Raw genomic sequence first — 23,021 nt, 5'->3', positions numbered from 1 at the left:
CAAATGTTTTGCAACACTGATAAGCAAAGTTAAAAAGATAAACGGTAAATAGTTTATATCGTTCGGAATAATCTCCCGAGTTAGGATGAATTGAGACACCGCAAAGGTATTAATTTATCGTAGTTTATTTTAACAGCTTATCTGTCCATGGCGAAAATAGCGAAACTTAGTACACCGTGAACTTGATACGTTTGCAATATCCGGATGTAGACCACAAAAACAAAAATGAAAACAAAACGAAAACAACAACCACATATCAAATCATGTAATGGAAAAATCATATAAATTCTCTAAAATGTGATTACAATTATACTTGTAATGTCTTGTTTTCTAAGGATCGTGTTATTGGTTTTGTTTATATGGGGAAATAAATGTACATCAAGACCAAACAGTGAAGAAATATTTATTAGTAGCTTAGATACCCATAAAGACCAATTTTTATCTTAGCTTGATACTTATCCATCAGTTAAGAAAGTGGATCATTGGTATAATTACTTTTGTACTCAATTAATTACTATTTAAACTGAGCAATGGCTGATAAATGACGAAAAGTACAAAATTGTTTCTCAAACAACATAAAGAGGAGATAACTTCTGCAAAAGCTTACATGCACAATGGTAATAGTTCTATAAAGCTTCGTGGAGTTTCATGTTGAAATCAACCCGTCCTATAGCTGGTGTCTTTTGTTTGAGATTTGTTAATATCAGCCCGTTCTATAGCAGGTGTCTTTTGAGTTAGAGTTGTTGATATCAGCCCGTTCTATAGCTGATGTCTTTTGAGTGAGAGTTGTTGGTATCAACCGGCCAATAGCTGGTGTCTTTTGAGTGATAATCGTTGATCATCATATGTGGTATACTATACTTTGGTGGGTGGATGCCTGAAAAGAACATGGTTTTATTGATAAGATCAAATAAGATATGCATCATATATTTATGAGGTCTTGATCACACTTAGTTGTTCACGATGAAAAGCAAAATATGTGAATTTTGATCTTGTATGGAGTAATTTAACATGATTCCATTGACAAACAATTAAAATGTGTGTAATGAACAGTAAGAATTAATCAGTCGATATCGGAAAGCTTTGCTTAAATGAAGAAACATGTTATTTAGTAAAGCAGTATCAGTTATGAGTTATGACGAAACTGAAATTTAATGACTTAACTTAAAAGAAGACTGCAACTTAATTTTCTTTTACACTATTGTTGAAATGTACTTTTTCATTTTGATTTTTTTCTTGATTCGTTTATTCTGAACGCCTATTGCTTTTTAAGTATCAGTCTCTGTAATAATCAGGCAGTCGGTGAAACATGGTATGAAACAACCAATATTTTGATAGTGTAATTTGACTATTTGCACCATCAGAATAAAAAAAAAAAAACAGACGATATTGTCCATATCATGCTGGATCATTAAGTTACAATTTTATTGAAATGTAAATGTTTTTAAGAATCAGCAAAATTGGGAAAATCAGAAACATGCAAGTCAAACCAACGCACCAATATGACAATGTATATTGCTTCATTATCAGTCGCGATAATACACCTTCATGGCATGATTTTTTCTTTTTAGATAATTAAGGTAAACACATCGTAACAAATCATACTCGTATATAGAACGAACATATGTTTTTCTTTATTTATTCTTTTTTAAAAAAATAAAAAAAAAAAAAATTGCACTGTAATATAAAATGATTGCTTATGACTTTTTGACCAAAATAATCAAGTTTGCAGAAAATGTTTATTCACATAAGTAGAGTTAATTTTTGGTGTTCAAACGACCCTTTTTCAATGTTTTTCCTTCAAATTGTGAGTATGTTTTCGCGAAGAGAATCAGTACAATTAACTTTTACATCAGAATTTACTCTACTTGTTTGAGTTGCCAAGTTACGTTATTGCCACTACCAACAATGTTAATCTCAAGAAAAAACTTCAATGCAGCGAACATTATTATATGAAATAAAACATTACTACACGCTTTTACAAGGCTTCGACGGATGAAGTATTGATATTCATTGACGATGATGTATCTCCATTAAATAACAATAGTTCTATCATTAAATGTCTAATAATGAAATTCAGTAACCAAGGCTGTTTATCTGTTTTTTTGTTTGTTTTGTATTTCCAGTTATTGAATCAAAAAAGGTGAACATAGAAAAAAAAGTAAAACTCAAGATAATAAAAGCAACTTTTAACGTCAGAAGTACACTACAGAAGTAAGCTTAATAAGATTTTGACATAGACTTACTCAAAAAAAAAAAAAACAGCTAAGATAAAATACACAACTAATCTAAAATGTATTAAAGTACCGCGTTTTTTATGTATGTTTTATTTTTGATTATAATCTTCCTACATATTTAATTTTAATGCTGCTGATGAGAGGTTACTCATTAAAACACGTGTACAGCATATCGAAATTCACAATATATAAAACTGGTATTTGTCTGTATTTATTTTCAAAAACTTATTTTGAAGTTTCCCAAATATTTTATGGTAATCAATGAATCGTATAGGTTACGTAGCACTTATTTTATATTTTTATATATTTGTTTTAACTTCTTGTTTTTATACCTTTATAAAAAATATTCCTCCCACAACGCTTTATTTGGTCCATTGCTGATTTATGTTAAACTATTTAGGTCAATGTTTTATAGCCCTATCTCTGCTGTAGATATGTCTGACAACCTAAAAGGTAAGAAAATGACAGTTTGTCACAAAAGTAGAGATATTATTAAAAAGTTGCTAAAAGCTTTTGTGATTTTGTTGTTGTCTTATATGAAATAAAAACCATTCGGAAATGAACATCGTCTTAAAAAATAACAAATTAACAACCGGTTGTCAAATATTGTTTTATTGACCAAAACCTGACTGCTCTAGGAAGATAATAATCACTAATGCAATATTCATGTATGGTAAACATGCATTTGAGAGAATCATTCTCAAAACAATGAAGCGGTGATTGAATCTGTTTTTAACTAATTATTTCGTTTTTTTTTCTCAATATGATTTGACGGGATGGGAAATATTCACAGTTACTGCTTTTACCTGAAATAATAACTTTATATATTGAAAGATAAACGAGAAGGCAAAATATTCATATAGTTAGTATAAGAATTTGAATTACAAAGGTTAAAAAAGTTATTTAAATTCACTTTAATCAACAAACAATCAAATTCTTACCTTTTTCCTGCAATGTCTCTTGCATATTGTATTGTTCCAAATCCGACATTAACAATTATCTGAATTTTACCATTATTTCACGAATGACGTTTGATTATAGAAAATCCATTTTGTAGGAGCTTAAAACTGTATCGTTACAACAAAACGTCCCTTTTTAAAGTTGTTTTCATCATGTTTATATATCTTACACTTTGATTCATAGTGATTATTATTTCGACAGTTACCAAAACATGAGAAAGTTGCCTTAGCCGATCGACTAAAAATCCTGCTTAGTATTCTCCCATGCAGATAACTCAATGACTACAGAACGACTAAACATTGGAGTAAAAATTTACGAAAGAAATATTTCCCAACTGCAAAACTGTTTAATCTGCTAACAACACAATAAAATCACTTATCATGAATAATATGAATGCAAGATGAACCCAACTCTCCTTAGACATAGCCAAAGAGGTTTAATAATGACCAGAATTCTTATTTCACCTTTTGTTACTAGAGAAAGCCAAATCTGAATTTTTATGTAGCAGTCTAGGTTGTTGCATATTAGTGCTGAATTTCATTTACATGTCATTAATATAATCAATTGAAGCTGATGTTTAATATATAATTTAATATAATGATTTTTTTCGCATTAACTGTAAAACAGTTAACGTTCACAGACAATTATTTTGGCGACTTTTCCTGTATCAAAGATAGACACTCACTCGCGGAGAATTATTTTTGCGACTATTACTGTATCGAAGATAGACACTCACTCGCGGAGAATTATTTTTGCAGTTTGTTTTGCTTGCAAAATTATCAAAAATAACGATTGCAAAAATAAATTTATTTACAGTTGCCGCTTGTGTAGTTTGTATTGTTATACTACCGGTTTACATGGTTCAAGCCCAGCATTAGAACGGCATATTTGTTGTTTTTTTTTCTTTTAAGTTTACTTCAGTTTCTTTGGGTTCATATCTATCTTGTGCAACGTTCTCTGTTTTTGCTTTAATTTAAACATATTCTCCAGACCTGTTTTTTACTTGACATAAAAATAAAAATGCCTATATAATTGTTAACAGGTGTAAACTCATGCAAAAATGATAAAAAATTCTAAACAGACAAGTGGATACAAATAAGAACCACAGGCTTATTGTTGATTTAAAGAATGATTGATTTATTTCTTTTTGTGTCCATGTGCAGGAAATCGCAATTTAATGATTCGCAAACAAAACAACAGGTGTTTTGCGATTTCGTTAAAAAACAGTATTGGCATATTTGACCTGAAGTCGACGAAAAGGAAATGATTAATTCGGATGAAGCTTGCCAGAAGTAATGTCATTTGATATTTATTTGAGAATGAACGTAAATGAACCAGCAGGGAATATGTCAGGTTGATGACTGTGTTGTAATCTTCCAATTTATTCAATGTTTGTCAATTGATTTCATGGATTAACTATCGCGAAAAAATCCATTGAAAGGTTCTCGCATTTTAGGGCTTAATATATGTTGCAACATACAGACAGGTGTGCGCATTATCTTACATCTTAATAACGTAACAGTAAATTGTATTGTTTTCTTAAAATATTTTCTCTTTAGTGTTTAAAACATGCCTTTCTGGGTTTCGTTCACTTATATATGTTTACTTTGTATAACCCTGTTGGTGACTGTGAAATTTCTACGTCGATATGTCTGCAAGAGTAATCAAGGGAACCAAGGTTATAGCGGTAATCAAAAGAATGTTATCCAGGGACAAAGACCAGACATGGAAAACAGACATACACAAAGAACATAAAGTAACTAAAATCATACATACAAAGTAACAAAAGCAAATGAGCAACTCGGCCTCCACTAAAAACTGGGAGAATGGACCAGGTGCACCGGAAGGGTAAGCGTCCTCTGCTTTTAATGCGATTCAAATGAACAAAACAAAGTAACATTTTTTTTTTACGAAGAATCAATTTATAATACTATGACTTGAAAGTCTTCAATTCGTTTTCCAATTTTAGAGGTCAATCAAGGAAAAAGTAAGTTGCTAAGAGTTTCTCATTTGCATTTATGTGCTGATCTAAATTCAATTATTCTAGAATATTTGTAATATTTATCAAATGTCTATGTTTGAACTCGTCCAAGTACCACACAACTTCAAAAGAAACAATTTAAGTTTGAAAAAATTCTTTACTATTTGTGACGTCATCAATTTTAAAAGCTTTTGATTGGAGTTACCATAGAAGTGAAGAGTTTATGACTGGTCATTTACTCATGAAGATTCACACTAAGGAACTACCTAGTGTGCATAAGTTGCATAACTGGCCGACAAATTCCAGATCGTTTTATTTGTACCTTGTTCACCAAATTTTATGTATGAGTGCAAAATTACTTCACCCTTTTATTTCATTCATTCATTTTAAGCTTGCCAGACAGATTTATTTCTGTACATTGCTTAAGGCACTGAAGACAATTTTATCGACGCACCTCTTAAATCAAGCCAGTTGGACATAAACTCGGGTTACGTAAGGTGAAACCGACTTTTTATCGACTTTCATTCAACAAATAATAAGGTTCAATACTAACTTTTGAGTCCAATACTATAGTAATGAAAATCATTTTGCCACCAGTGGTTATCTGTCGTTAAATATAATATGTTAAAAACCCACCTATCTGATAATTTATCTTAAATTTAGATTTTTCACAAGGTTATCTGTCCCTGAAATGGTCATATGTATTGCATTCGAAATAGTCTAATAACGTTAAATTTGTACATTATTTCATACTATGTTCCACTATTATCTTGTGTTTACAGAAACCGCTACACGAATGTTACCTTTCCTGGTATAACAACTGCTTGTTTAAAAAATTTACTGTGTCATTGACCTGATAATGTGGTAACACCCTGACAATATTTAGGATTGAAGGCTTAAGATTATCATTTTGTACAGAAAACTAAAGTTATAGACAGATAACTGTATGGGGTAAGGCATGTTTCATTGTTCCAATACAATCCAAGAAAAGAGATTTGTAAGACTATAAGGCATATATCTATATATATATATATATATATATATATATATATATATATATATATATATATATATATATATATATATATATATGTGTGTGTGTGTGTGAAAATAAAGCAAGAGAAACGCTTTTGAATTTGACCTTGTTACCTTAATCAGTGACCTTTATACCTATAAGGATTTATCAATATCATTTGGGTCGAAATCATTTTGAAATGATTATCCGTAACACATAATGGACGACAGAACGGGTAAATAGACACATAGAAATTATTGTGGTTTTATATTTGCCCCTTGCTACAACTGAGTCGGAGCACCTTTCAATGTCTTATGATTGAAAAAGAAGCTTCATAAAGTGTTCAGTATACATTTAAATGATTTACATAAGACAAAGCTAACTTGCAAACAATTTTAGCAAGAAATCTTCCATTTGGATAGTCGTTTAAACGTACACAAGATTGCAAGATTGTCATTGAGCAAAGTTGTAGACGTAAAAACTACAAAACAGAAAATGCTTTAGATTTTTACCACTAATAAGTTTGTCCACAAGCATTACGTGTAAAATGTTATGATTTATTACTACAAGGAAACACAGATACTCATAAAGTGTCCATCAATGTTTTAAAACCGTCATAACATTGTACAACCTTTAAGAATTATTACAACATACAAGAGTTCTCTGACATGATGTGTTATTTGCCGTGTTTTGAGATGACAGATAAATACCTTTGTCTTGTCTCTTAATAAGCACCATATCTCGTTTGTGGTTTCAAAATTTTAGTGCTTTAACTTAAACAACAGTTTCTGTTATATATACATATAGTTTGATGTGTGAATTAGGTCATTTGTTTTGTAGTGTCCATAAATGTCGATAAAATGATGAACAGAGACTGAGAAACCAACTATGCAGCCTTTTGTATTGTATTTATCACCACGCTCGTCATTTAATCAAAATGAAAAAAAAAAAAAGTTAAAATATGAGTTACTCTCAAATAATGAAATACATACAAAAATAAATACTTGTATTTGCTAAAAAGTCAATGTCAGATATACGAATATTCCATATTTGAAATTAACTGACAGTCTAATTCTTTTGGCGAAATTTGTTTTGTTCTTTCGTGTATTAGTATGGTTAGATGTGTAAACCAGTTCATTTCCAATAAAATACAATTTGCTATCATTTCCATCTGCAAAATAATGCTTAGATTAGTCAAAGTAGACGTAATGTGAAACCAATGCATTATCTATTTTCCTCATCATTGTTACTTTAAGCCTTCAGTAAAATATAATAATCGTTATCACATATTACAGATTATTTATATCAGAGTACTAGATGTAAAGTACGATACGTCATAATTTTAATATCCAGATCTTGGGATAGCAATCTTCACTTTTTGGCTGCAGAATACCCTTCAGGTTATCTAGTTTCAGGTGTATTATCCAGGATATTTACACTTAACAAGATATGTAAATCTGATAAAACTTAGTTCATAGTTTCCAGTCCCAAGACAAGTATGAAATATTTGTACCTTTAGGTAAAGATTGAACGATATTTCATTTTACCAAGGCAGATGAAACGTTAGTATTTTTTTGCCCGATGAAAGTTTGACCTTTGATGAAATAACGAAACAAATCTAAACTGTTTTACACGATAGTTACATATGTACCAACAACTATGATAATATAAAACAACTGTACACTTCTCCTGTACTCCAAATGACCACGATTTTGTATTTTCAGAAATCAAAATTTAGATTTGGAAAACTAGAAATTATGTCTATTTGAAAATGTGGACTATACAAAATCTAAATAGAATAAAAAATTTTAAATTTTAAAAATAAAAAAAAAAAAAAATAAATAAATGAACGCGTTAAATAACATTCATTTAATGTGCAATTTTCAACGAGTAACGAACGACAAGACAGGGACACCATATCTGTAAGTCTCCATTGGATGAAATAAGATAAATGAAGTTATGCCCCTTTCACCGTTATCATTGTTCAATATTCAAGATTGTTTCGAATTTTTGGAAAAGTTATTAAAAAATAATTTGGTTTGTGGCCGTTTACGCTTATACATTGCAAGGCAATTCTGAAAAGACATGTCCTTTGCAAATCGAATCAATTTTTAAAACAAAAAGGCAATTATTTTGCTGCTAAAAATAAATCAAACTAAGTCAAGAAATATAATACTGTTCACAGTAATAAAGCAATTATAATTAAGGGATTGAGGTAGACCAACAAGTTTAAAGGTGAATTGGTATGTCAATCTTGAAAACCGTTAATATAGGCTTAGTATCATGTTCCACTATTTTGGAAATAAACCAAACGAATTTCATTTTGGCCCGTTCATAAAATGACAAAAAAAAAAAAAAAAACAAAAAACCAAAAAAAAAAAAAAAACAAAAACAAAAACAAAAACAAAAACAAAAAAGCAAAAACAAAAATGCCAAACAAATACATAGTGGTATAAAAAATTTACAGGTTACTGGAAATTTGAAAAAACAAAGCCTTCACTATGACAACTGTGAGAATTCATGTCATATATGTACATCTATTGGGCCTGTAATTTACGCCTGGAAAGGTTTTATTTAAGGGTCGACAGTTAATTTCATACAAACATGAATCCCAAGAGTCTACAAATCAGAATTAGCAGTTTATGGAACCATTTGGTGCCTAATTGAATGTATTTAATGGTTGAAATTCGACATTACTCCGTCTGTTAACATTGATGAAACCTTCACAGATCTGATTTCATTTCCTTAATAACTTAGAAATCAATTTCAATTATCGCTATAAATACGATAGAAATACCAAGAACTAAAGAATTTTATTATAACGTCAACTCATCAAGGTGTCTTGTTTTACTCTATCTAAAAAGGAAATAATGGGAAATATTGTAATACATTTTTGTAGCAGTGTTTGAATATCATACTCAGATCCGACAATAAAGTTGGAGGTTGGTTTTAGTACAATAGTAGAGTTGAAGCTTTCTCCTTGTAAACATAGGCCAGAAAGGTTTTACGTTAAACCTTTAGAGGTGGGTTCCAAAAAGCAGCAGCTACAAGTATTTGTTACATAATATAAGACCTCTTTTGTTGATATATTATATAAAAAACCCCGAAAATTTACAATGCATATGATACAAATCACGGCTTTTAGACACATACTAACTAATAAATAAAGTCTCATCTGAGCAGGATATGGTAATAGTATCATGAATCATTGAAGTCCTTGCTAATTCAATTAGCATAAAGTCACAATTTTATGGGTATTGAAATAATGCATTTCTTAAATACGAATAATAAAAAGATCATATAACAACCTACACTATGTGGCCGGTTTGGACTTGTTACTGCCATTGCATATATTCGTTTACAGTCAATAAATACAGAAAAATAGGAATAAATTGGATAATTGTAGATTTTAAATTATGCAAATAAATACGGTATATTTTTGTACAATGTAAGCATTTTGTTACTTTATTTAACTTTCATTCATAAAATTAATTCAAATTTATTCATTGATTTGCATATTTTCTGTTTATAAGTATATCAAAAATTTGTCCCTAAGATTATTCTGAAGAATGTTAACTATCTGGCTTAGTTCTGAAATATTACAAAAACTCATAATTTAATTATTCATACAATATTTCCAAAAAGTAGTAGTCATTTTGTAATTGAAAAGATTCAGATGCAAAAAATTAAATTTGTTTTTTAGCATAAAATGTGAATGTAACTATAAAATTCAATACGCAACGTCCGAGGAAGTATATTTGAGGAATGACTGTAATATGTTTTCGGTCTACGGGAAAATAACCCCAATAACGTGGTACACACAAAATAACTTGTGTAGCAAATTATTTTCAAGTGTGCATCACTGGCATTGAGTTTTTTTTTTTAAAAAGACCGAAAAATATATAATAGTCATTCCTTATAATTTAATTTTAGTATTAAAATTTAAGAAGCGATTCAGCAAAAAAAAAGGTTGAAGACGTCACAGTCACTTTTACAAAATTTGGTGTGTGAGATGATGGATATTTTTTATCTAATCAGAAAGCGTGTTACATCTCAAATTTAATTATTTTATCATATTGATTATGAATATTTCAGCAAGTGAGGAAATATGATTTGATTATAGTTATCTTCCTTTCGATTTTTAGCATGGCTTTTATATAGTACTTATTGATTCTTTGTTGTAATGCGTGCATTTTATAGTGTCCCCTCTGATGTCCCCGAAATTGTGTTGTCTTTCGATTTACTCTCGCTGCTTGAACATTCTCTGATGCCACTAATTCTATATCTAGCAAGATTTAAATTTTGAAAATAAAGTCGATACATTTATCGCAATAAGTACTTTTAAATGACATATTGTATAGTACACAGACATGTTTTACTATATATTTTACAATATCATACACATATATCGTAAATGTACGTATATTTACACGTAATCGTAAAGAGTTTCTATAGCCAAGAGGCTAAGTCAATAAAAGGACTTTCCATTTGTTATGAGGTTACTTAAGGTGAGAAGGTTGACATTACTGTCGTAAATAACCCGTATCTATATAGTTCTCTCGTTTGGAAAGTAAAATGTAAAGCTCATTGCATAGGTCACATGTCAAATTTATCTCATGTCAGACAAGGACATATTGGTAATGTTTTGTTTGGCTAAGGGATCACAAAACTACATATAGTATTCTTTATAATTCCCATCCTTCAGAGTCGATCGTTTATTTTGGTCGTTCTCAATTGAAAAAAAAAACATATCATTCATGGTTTGGTCTGGTATGAATTTGATAGGACGATCAACACACAAAATTGCGTTTTTGCCACAAAAAGCAAAGAACGCTAAACTATGTATCCTGTTTAATGCCGTTTTTTAATTGTTTTTTTTTTCGTATTAAATTATTTTCTTACGAAATATGCAATGTGTTATTATCATGACCGACTGTACTGGCTTTTACATAACAATCTATTGGTCGTTCCAACTCATTTTCTATTACTTAAAAAAGTATGTCAATTTGTTTTAATTTTTATAGATATGAATCTATATTTTTGGCGATACTTATTTTATCAGTATTATAGAACCATTTCTGATCGATTCATGATCGACATTTACTCAATAAAAATCCATAAGTTTATATTGTACAAAATACTGAATTGAATATTTGTTGTTTTTTTATTGGTTGGTTGGTTATGCAACTACAACTTTGACTCTTTTCGAACACTTTTGTGAACAAATACAGAACGCTTATAGTGAAAGTATTAAGAATGTTGTTCAAACTTTTTGCCATTTCAGTGCGTCTTGAATTAAGAAAGCGTAATCATGGGAACCAAGGTTATAGCGGTAATCAAAAGAATGTAATTCAGGGACAAAGACCAGACATGGAAAACAGAAATCAGAAACCAGGCGAGAAGGTCGTCCTCTGAATTCATATTTTATATTTATATTTTTGATAATTTTGCTTTACTTCGATAATTTTCATCGATATGTATGTTATATAATTACTTGTTGTTTCTTTTATTTTCTGTTGTTCTGTAACTTGTCTGCGTAATAAAATCACTGTAAACGCAATAATTTTCGCCGTGTACTAATTTTTACTTTTTGAGTGGAATACTAAAAATAGTAATCGCGAAATTGCTTTTTAAATCTTTACAATTTTAATAATTTTAATACCGCGTAAATAGATACTCATGAATATGTTCACTGATCAGAATCCGCGAAAATAAATAGGTTAAGCTTCAAATAAATCTATTTCTATAGAATATTTCGTTTGATATTGGCTTCAACAGTTGTCGTTACCGAACGAGGACTAGGAATAAAAAAAAAACTGTAGACAATTAGTGTGATGATTAAGGTGTTTACTTCGTTTTGGAAACTTTATCTTGGTATTTCAACTCAATTTATCCACTATTGTGAGAAATATATTTCTCTCTAAATGACATGTAGGACTAAAATCAGTTTGAATTACATTTCTGTCATTATAATTAATGTAGGTTTATTGAAAGAGCATAACATGAAAATAAATGTTTACGCCGACTTTAGTCCTCCATTTTACATTGAAATTTCACCTTGAATTTCACAAGTCATTTAAGATCACATTGACAGTACAATGTATGATTAAATTGATAAAATTTATACATATTAATTCTATCATTAATATGATATCCTTGATATAAACACTTTTCCCGCCAATTATAAGCAACGTGTAAATGATTTAAAATGATTAAGTGATAGAATGTGATGTTATCATTCTGTCCTATTGTGACTTCTACACTCACAAATTGTTTATAACCTACTTTGGGTCTATTTACAAGTTCGTAGATCAAAATCTGAAAACGTCCAAAAGAACATTAAGTATATTGTAAACGAATTAAATTTCGCGGATTCTGTGAACTCATTTGCAGGTATCATTTTTAGCGGTTTGAAAAACTAATTAGTGATACACAGTGTTAAAAATCAATTTCACGGGTACTATATTTAGGGCATTTCAGTCCACCGCGGAAATTAATACATTTAGAGTATTTGACCAGTAATATAAAAGGAGTAGGCGCATAAGGCTGTGAATATTACCTTAAATTATGAACTTTGATGAAAGAACATATAAATTGCTCATTATATGGTAAAATATATAAATATCAGGAAAAGTTTTGTTGCATTGATTCATTGAATGGTCATCACAATGGTGCCACGATTGTAACTCATTTAACAAATGCTGATAAGTTTTGTAAACTGTGTTGTTTGTCGAACTATATTATTATGATTGTTTTCATTAAATAAGAAGTTGTTTCATTGACGTGGACACCGTCCCCTTGCCACAGATATGACCAGAAAGTTTTAAAAAGTACAAGATTGACTGAAAATCTGATTGTGGTAAACTTGCTTCAAATTATCGCCTCTTCTCTTTCTTATGAAAGCCCCGTGCAGGTCCGGATGTCAAAATAATAGGCCTGCAGCAGCGCTAAGCTTGTCGTAAAAGGCGACTAAATAGTGCTCAGAACCCTAGCCGGGGGCTATGGCGCTTTGCCTACAGAGCAACTGGATTGTGTGGCCCTGGTGGTGGAATGGGGTACCTCTGGTATCTTACATGCTGGGGTTGTCAGGCTATAATACGGAAAACCTGACCGCAAACCATAGTGGTGCACCGTGTTGGGAAAGATGCCACGTTCCTCGAACGTTAAAAAACCCTACTGTGGTATTCTCCCGGAGTAGACACTATAAGGCTCAGCCACAGGAGGCTAAATTGCCGACCCTACCCACCTCTCCCTATTTCCGGTGGCAATCAAAATTTGTCGACCATTTTTCTTGTGTCCCATCCCATTTTTCATTTCATCATCATTTCATGTTCATTTTATCATCCACTTCATGTTCATCGCCTGAATATAGCTGAAATATTGCTGCTTGGGCGTTAAACCCCAGCAATCAATCAATCAATCAATCAATCAATCAATCAATCAATCAATCAATTAATCAATCAATCAATCAATGCTAGGAGTGAAAAATACTTTTTAAAAAATAATCAACTAATTCAGTACGTTTTCACGAGATCAATATTTAGGAGTCTTACATATGATAATAAGTAAAAACTATTTGCTATAAATCTCAAACTTTCTATCCTTAAACTTAAAAACATGACTTATTTCGTTAACTAGTATTAAAAGTAAAAACCTCTGTTTCTGGGATATATCATATATTTTGATTAAAATAGACCTTTTTGTACATGCATTTTTAGTGTTTGTTTAAACCCTATATCGTTTATCCTATATTGCGTACCCTATATCACACCCCTAGACCTATATCGCACCTCTACATAGATCACACTTGAAGAATATTAAGAATATATGATATAATGAACATGACACGTTAAAATCTGTATCTCATCTGGTATCAACTCTCAACCTATTTTACCCAGCGAGTCGGTGGCCTTTGGAGTGATATAGGAGTCAGTATGACATACAGATTTTGACATGTAATATTCAGTATATAAATGATGTTATAGCAAATTCAAACGCAAAACTGTGTTCGGCATTTTATTGAACAAATTGAATTACAAAATTAAAGACCATTTGCAATTACAGTTTTATTATAGTTTTCACCCTACCGGTGCACCGGGTCCATGCTCCCAGTGTGTAATGGATTCCTGGTTGCTCATTTGCTTTTGTTACTTTGTATGTATGATTTTAGTTACTTTATGTTCTTTGTTGTGTATGTTTGTTTTCCATGTCTGGTATTCGTCCCTGGATTGCATTCTTTTGATTACCGCTGTAACTTGGTTCCCTTGATTACTCTTTCAGAAGATTTCAATAGTGTTTCATGAAATATCGATTGATAAATCCTGTGTTTACTACCAATTATACTCTCCAAAAGAGTATTGGTACAAGGATTAAAGAATATATAAAAGCAGTTATATAGTTCTATCCAAGGTGTAAAAAATACATACTGAACACAATTCATATGAATACATAGTAAATCAAGATTTGTTTGCCTTTAACTAGTATTTATGTGTCTTCCATATAATAACTACACTTAAATTTTTCTGATTAATAATTTTTGTTTAATTAGTTTTCTTATGCACTTATTAAATACAATGTTTCCCACTATAGATCATCTCGACCGTTGTTGGTTTATAGCCCTACCATTGCTGTAGATATGTCTAACAACATAAAATGTAAGACAATGACATTTAAGCATTCTTAAAATGACCCAACTTCCTTTATGTAATCAGTCTTCATAATGTACGTTAAAATAGCTTTATCAATCAATTAAAATAAAAAAATACACAGAAAAAAAAACCAATACAAAATCATAACCTTCTTATTTATAAAAAAAAATATTTTAGTATTTTTGTTTCTGTTTTTGCATTTGATTTTGTTTTTTTTGTGTGTGTTTTTTTTGTTTGTTTTATGGCCATGTAATTTACAAATATAAATAGAACATAGTGGAATAATCGTTACAAATCATGCCCGATAATTTGTGCAACGAGTATTTGATAGAATATCACTTTGACCAAAATATATCTTTGTTGCTAATTATTAAAACACCCATAGAAGTAACCATTGAATGTTGCACCGAAATCGGATACAATGCTCTATATTTAAGATATTTAGGGTTTTGATGGAAGGCAGCAACAATTTTTTTCGGGGAGAAAGTGTCCTGGAGATGTAATCTTTATTTTAGGTTTTCATACATTTCATCATGGATAAAGGATAGAAATTCAAGTTGAACAAAAATATTTACACTCAACATATAAGAATGACATGATTTAAATTCCCAGATGGTGTGTGTCGTCAAGAAACATAAGTACACCATATGAAAGGACTCGTATTCAGAATGTCATGACAAATTTATGTGTCACAGTGATCCCTGAATAAGTATAGTTTAATGTCAAAATAATGCAGCTCAGATTATGTTAGAAATAATTATTAATTTCATGGCTGGAGTTTGTAATTTGTTACACCGATCTGATAAATGCCTTTACGTATTTCCCACTAGCTTTAAAGTTTTAGGTGAAAAAAGTTGAAATGATATATGGCGTCATTTAAATACAAGTTAGTCAAAGTTACAAACTACTTCGCCATAAAATAACATCTTGACAAATAGTTACATATAAAATTCTTAAACTACTTCACAATTTTTTTCTATGTTATCAATAATAGGCCTCTCGAGTATTGTACAGTGGATTTAATCTTGAATATGATGTCACCATTACTTTTAAATATGAAAAACAAAACGAAATTACTGTTCAGCAGGACAAAATTATCTGATATATCTAAAGTATATGACTCCCAACGACAATAACTGGCTGTTCGGAATTTGTACGTCAAAGATATTCGAAAGCTTAGAAAGACAATATGTATTACCTAGTTGGTATTTCAGTGGCAAGGAATAAGTTAAATAGACCTAGATATATGAGAGAAAGATCAGTTTAGACGGTCTTTATAATACAAGTATTTTCACAGGAGGGTTAAGAATCAGCTTCAAAGAGTTATAATTTAATACTGTTGTAGAAATATCTTGTATATCCTTATGCAGATGCAGTACTTTTAAATTCAAAGACCCAAACTTCAATCACGCGTCACACCTCTAACAACTATTACCGAAACATGTAATCCGTTGCCGACCTGCTGGTTAGGAAAATTCATAATCAATTGCTTACGAAATCATTTATTTGTGCATTTCGTGCAACAGTAGAATCATTTCGATTCCAAATTAATCTTCTAACGACACGATTGTACAACTGTATGCATGATGAGTTGAGATAACAAGAATTTGTAAGTTCATTTAATGCTTTTCAAAGCGTTTAGTAAGAACTTTAGACTTGTGTGTGGCATGGCATGAGATTAGCACTATTACAATTAGGCGATACGAAATGCGATTAACAAAAATAATAAAATTAAAAAAATAGAAAAAAAATAAAATAAATAAAAAAAAAATAATAAAAATGTGGATGCAAAGAAATACCATGTATTCAAAGAGTGTCAAACTAAAAAAAAATCTTTACAAGGTTTTATACATAACTGCTTTTGATTCAGCTTGTGGTAGTGATGTCTTTTTAATATTCAGAATGTTGACACTATAACGACTTAAAATCAATAAGACTCAGCTCGAAACGTGTTGTCGGAGGTAAATTCTGTCTCTGCCAAGATTTAAGCATTGGCATGCAGCAACGTAATGCTTTTATTAGGGTCGACTCTTATGAAATAAAACCCCTGTTATTTGTTGTTGGTGGAATATTAAAAATGATGTGTTTACCCAGTTACATACTCTTTACAAGAGCACTACAAATAATAATCATTTGGTAGGTATCAATTAAAATATAATTATTTACTTAAGTAACAGTCTTTGTAAGAATCATGCAAAATCTGAAAAATGTGATACACCCCCCAAAAAGGCTACGTATTTATATTTTTGTAATTAAGTTGTTTTATGGGTCTATACTATGAAATGTGTAATTATTCATTCAAATATGCCTGCTCGTAGGGGATAATCAGCATTGAAAATATAATAGATTCTATTGTATTTGAGCGTCATTTACAGACTTATCTCCCTTAATTTTGAAATCTACAGTGCATTCTATATAATTTTTATCTCCTAAGAGCACGGGTTATATGAAAAAACTAAATGTTAATTTCCGTTTACTATGATATTTCAAACAAAATATCAAAAATAAAAATATGTAGGCTTTTTACCCATGAATCACATTTTGCATGATCCTTAGCTGGTGTGCTACTATATGGTCTTTCAAAGGATTTTATAAGGTCACTTAAATAACGAAGAAACTAGAAGCCCTCTTCAAGCGTTTGTCTTTGTTTTAAAAGGTAAGCAGTTGTATTTACAAATGCATAAAACATTTAGCATTAATGTTTTTAGATCTGTAAGTACACAACATAAAAAGTTAATAGTCTTTGTTCGGGACTTCGCGTAGTTTTAAAGAGTCTTTCTGGTGGATATAAACAAACGTTTTATTGTGTATTGTTTTGATATTTGAAAATAAAATTCCTTAGGAGAGTGGTAACACTAACATTAAAACGAATGGTTACAATATTTTCAATTGAAAACATAAGCAACTTCATATAGAATAGACGTCTTCTTTACAAAGAGCTTCTATATTTTAACTAAAATACAAGTTTCGATAACATTTACAAGATATATCTAAAGAAACTTTATAACCCACTGAACCACCTGGTTTGATTTGCACGTAATAAAAATGAATGGTAAGGCATGAATACAGCGTTATAATATAATACTTTTTATAATGTCTAGATGAGTATATAGATCTTTAATTGTTTATTAAATGATTTTATAAAGTCTTCAAGTGCAGTTTTAGAAACATAAGGGAATAGCGATTAAGAACATTGTACTTGCACAAAAATGTCACAAACTGAATCTGAGTCAGAATAGTGGTATTAGACACATTCACGGCTTGCCTATAGCTGTTGGTAGTCTATTTGATAACTAGAAAAGTACATTTTTCCATATGAACTTGACTTGGACTCCAGTCATTGAACGAGTCATGATTTCGGATGTAGATCGAATACGAAACAAAACTTATCATAATAAAATGAATTCACGTTTCTGATTCCTTAAGATACTAAAAAAGCATATTTTCTTACTGTAACATTCCATGCGTATTAGAATCCGAATTATGTTTTAAATAAACTATATCAAAAGCATTCAACGAATGAGACACTAGAAAAGGAAGTTGTTACTCACATTGTATCTACTGCATTAGAATTGTAAATTTATATATGCAAATAACAATTGCTTGCGTCGTCCTTAAATATGAAGTCAATTACTATATTACATTTTCATTCATGGAATAAATTCAAATTTTGTCGTTTAAATTTACGACTACTGCTTGTTTGTTTCATTTTATGTACTTTTATTAAATGCACTTAAAGTGGATTTTCTTTTGACATTATCATCTATTTATACTAAGGACATATACATAAATTATCATTTTCGTAATTCGTTACCAAGGAAGTTTTCTAATTTAGAGGAATTGTCATTTGTATAAGAAAACTTCCTGAGAAATGGATCTATAACGCATCTAGTACAAATATTGTTTTGACATAAATATGAACGAGTATTCAATTTTGTTTCGTTTTTATTTGGTGGAGTCACTGTGCTGTCTATTTTCTTCATTTCATGTTTCTAGTTGTTTTTTTTTTTGTAAGGGAGTTTCCCCTATGAGTCAATTTTGTAAGAATAAGGAAAAATTGACTCGTATATGTATCAATATGATCACTCAATTCGTTTTGCCGAGGGCAATTAGTCATTTTGTGGATACGGTTTCCATAAAATCAGAACAATTGAGACCACCAATCACTCATTTGTTCTTCGTTTGACATACGAATACTCTATTGATAAAACATACTAAACTACCGGAATTCCTACAGCCAGCAGGAGTATCTGGCTACTAGCTACTTGTGAAAGAAAAACTTAACCCTGAAATAAATACATTTTTTACCCATTCTGTATAATTTGGTGCTTACAAGATTTTGCTCATATATATATTTTATGGATCGTTGTGGTGTATCCATCTGCACCATGAAAACTGATTTATTCAACGGGTCATAATTTTCCTTTCCTCGTTTGTCTATCCCGGACTTGACTTTTTATGAGCAACTCGGCGGGTGTTTCTATAAAAACAGAGGACGCTTACCCTACCGGTGCACATGGTCCATGCTCCCTGTTTTTACTGGAGTCTGAGTTGCTCATGTGCTTTTGTTACTTTGTATGTATGATTTTTAGTTTCACTACAATTGATGTTACTCCGTTTTTACGAGAGTTCACATAGCAGGTGTTTTTTTTTCTGTGTGGCATTTAGTTTTCCTTAACTTATTTTTTTTCTTGCAAATTTATATTATTTTGTGTCTACCTTGGCCACGTACTTGTATTTTGATGTTTCATAACTGTTATTCCGTCTTATTCTATTCATCTAAAACAATCCATATAAAGCCACTGCTCACAAATTGCAACTCGGAATTAAATAACGTCATACCTTCTATTCATCTAAAACAATCCATATAAAGCCACTGCTCACATATTGCAAGAATGAATATAAGCAGTATCATTGTCGTAATATAGGATATCATTGTAGATTGTTAATAAATGAATACCATCATTGCACTAAAGATATTTGCACAGACAAAAAAATTGAATTGATCTGAATAATGAAAAGTAATGTAATTTTGCACCCCTTGTATTGTGTTATGAGACTTTAAGACAGAATAAATATAATGAGAATACAATGTAACATGACAATATTCAGTTTTCTTTCAAATATTATGGCATTACTGTTTTTCATTGAATACAATTTTTGTGGTTTTTATTGTTCAACAATACTACGGAATGAAACATAATGTTATAACTTTGGGAAAACCAATGAAAAACCGAAAGAACATACAAAGTTTCGACAAATATCAATAATTGATATCTATTAAACTATTTTCATTAAATCATTTGATTTTTGTTTGACACAAGAAATGAAATGGACGCTCTAAGTGCGTAATTCTTGTGTTAGTAATGTTTGTTATTTTGTTGCTGTGTGTTGACCAGAAAACAACCTACCAATTTCAGATTATAATACAAGGACATGAACATTGACAATATATTTATCGTTATCAAGGTTTATATTGCTACGACTTTTATCATCATTTATTAAGTAGCACTCCAGCTAAGAATCATGCAAAATGTGATACATGGGTAAAAAGCCTACATATTTTTATTGTTGATATTTTGTTTGAATTGCCGTAGTAAACAGAAATTAAAATTCAGTTTTTCATATAACCCGTGTTTTAGGAGATAGAAATTATATAGAACGCACTGTAGATTTTAAAATTAAGGGAGATAACTCTGTCAATGACACCCAAATACAAGAGAATCTATTGGATTTTCAATGTTGATTACCCCCTAAGAGCAGGCAGATTTGAATGAAAGATTACATATTTCATAGTATAGACCCATAAAACAACTTAATTACAAAGATAAAAATATGTATGCTTTTTTGGGGTGTATCACATTTTTTAGATTATGGTGTCACCATAACTTCATGCGCCAATACGGATTGCTCGTTTCTTATTATAAAAACAACCTCTAATTATCATAAATATGTTTCCTCTTTAGCCTGATATGACCATTACTCCGCAGCAGAACGGTCATCTTGCAAAAAGTCGAGACCTCAGCTTTACGGAGAACTTGAGGGTAATCCCATTTCTTATGAAGGACAAATCTTTTTTTTTGATCGATCTCGAAGAGTAGGTCAAGTAGGTATAGTTCAGCTAGGTAAACATTTAGTGACAAAATCAAATAGGACAACTTGATATACTATTGACAGTGTGCTGGTTGATTATATCAATTTGTAGATATTTCATGATGGACATTAAATACAGGTCACAACCCCATTTCACTTACATCCATGTGACGTATTCTGTTTATGGTCATTAACCTTTTTTAAATTCTTAAATAAATCAAACAATTCTTGTTATGTATGCATTTTCTTTTCAATATTTATATGTTACTCAGTTTTGCAATAAAAAAAACACTCATTTTGCAAATAGTTTTTTTTAATATATTGTTCTCAATTTAGTCTTAGTTAAGTGACTTACTCATGAATAAGAAAAATAGCTAATTCATCAGGTAACAACTTATTTAAAAACTGAAGATTGACAACTGATTGAAAAACAGAGGCTCCTTACGTAAAACTTTTTACTGTGAAGTGATTCGATATTTTTTTTTTACATATAAGGACATGTGTTTTTGCCGCTTCAGATTAAAATCGAAGTCGGTGTTTATTTGAAATTCAGTAAGTCCGTTCGGACATGTCAAAATATTGCTTGATAAATAGGAATTTTCGAACAAAATTACTCCAACAGGTGTACAAAACACAAATGCAATCATGCAGCAAAAGGATGAAAAGCTTCAGTTGAACCGCAGTTCCCAAAAGTTCGGGCATTTTAAGTTAACGGTCTAAAGCAGAATAACCTTTAAATGAACTCAGATATAGATCTTTGACTTGTTTTTGTCTTTGGTGGCTGATGTGTATACTAAAGTATCTTCTGCAGTAAAACTAAATGGTTTTCCTAGGACAGTGTTTAAGTAGTAGTTTTTGTAAGAATCATGCAAATTCTGTAAAATGTGATACACCTAAAAATGGCTACATATTTTTATTTTTGTTCTTAAATTGTTTTATAGGTCTACATGATGAAATGTATAATTATTCATTCCACTCTGTCTGCTCTTAGGAGATAACCCACATTGAAAATCCAACAATTTCTATTGTATTTTTGTGTCATTTACAGAGTCAACTCCCTTAATTATGAATTCTACAATGCATTCTATACAATTTTTATCTCCTGAAAGCAGGAGTTATATGAAAAACTAAATGTTTCCTGAAGCATTTTAAACAAAATATCAAAAATAAAAATATGTAGACATTCCAACCATGTATCACATTTCGCATGATTCTTACAAAGACTGCTACTTTATTATCAAGCTACAAAAAAAACTGATTTATATACAATCTCATGTTGAATGTTTGTAGGTCAATTTTAAGTGTCAATCTCTATGAGAATCAGGTAGTGGTTGAAATATGGTATAAAAAACCCACAATTTTGAAAATTAATTTGAGTATTGCATCTTAAGAAACAAGGAAAAAAGGCAAGGGTTTCCATATCATTTTAAATTGAGTTATGCTTAAATTGAAATGCACTGATTATGAACTTTTCAAGGGCAGATATATTTGTCAAAAACCTCATTTTTCTAACATTTTATTGAAAAACTTTCTGGGCAAATTCAGTGATGCGGAGATGAAATAATTGCCTTTAATAAAGTAATCAAGGGAACCAAGGTTATAGCGGTAATCAAAAGAATGTAATCCAGGGACAATGACCAGACATGGAAAACAGACATTCACAACAAAGAACATAAAGTAACTAAAATCATACATACAAAGTAACAAAAGTAAATGAGCAACTCGGACTCCACCAAAAATAGATAAAGCATCATTAAGTGTAATCATATTTGACATACAAGCTTCTGATTTTTCCATACTGCCCGATTCTTACAAAACGTAAACTTAAATACTGGTTGCTATGACACCGGTACATCTTTTTCAATTGGCTGTGCCCATCTGCCCTTATATTCAATAAAAGACGTTATTGTTACACTAGCATTGAAGACGAGATAACCTTAAATTGTACACCTTTTTGTTCAACACAATGTTAATGACAAAATATCCTATTACCTTAAATTAAATTTGTTACCTTAGGCAATGAAAGTCCTATCCTTTTTGTTCAATATATGTCATCATGACAGTTGGGTGTAGCTGTTACAAAAATG

At 30.5% G+C, this 23,021-nt stretch overlaps 1 long non-coding RNA gene across 2 annotated transcripts; it reads right to left on the bottom strand.

Annotated features, from left to right (window-relative positions):
• Positions 1-389: 389 nt before the first annotated feature.
• LOC148613967 (uncharacterized) lies at positions 390-3,672 on the bottom strand. Of its 2 annotated transcripts, XR_015923521.1 has the most exons (3): positions 3,179-3,672; positions 2,570-2,683; positions 390-877 (listed from the first exon to the last, which is right to left on the bottom strand). It is a non-coding gene; the product is annotated as an uncharacterized LOC148613967 (long non-coding RNA). The 2 variants fall into 2 exon arrangements; XR_015923520.1 differs by lacking the exon at positions 2,570-2,683 and having other exon boundaries at positions 3,179-3,671.
• Between the last annotated feature and the right edge of the window lie 19,349 nt (positions 3,673-23,021).

This window comes from Perna viridis, chromosome 6, assembly GCF_037379345.1.
Source record: "Perna viridis isolate PV_CMFRI_1.1 ecotype Kerala chromosome 6, ASM3737934v1, whole genome shotgun sequence".
In the NCBI taxonomy this organism is placed as follows: Eukaryota; Metazoa; Mollusca; class Bivalvia; order Mytilida; family Mytilidae; genus Perna; species Perna viridis.
This window is presented reverse-complemented; position numbering and strand designations above follow the sequence as displayed.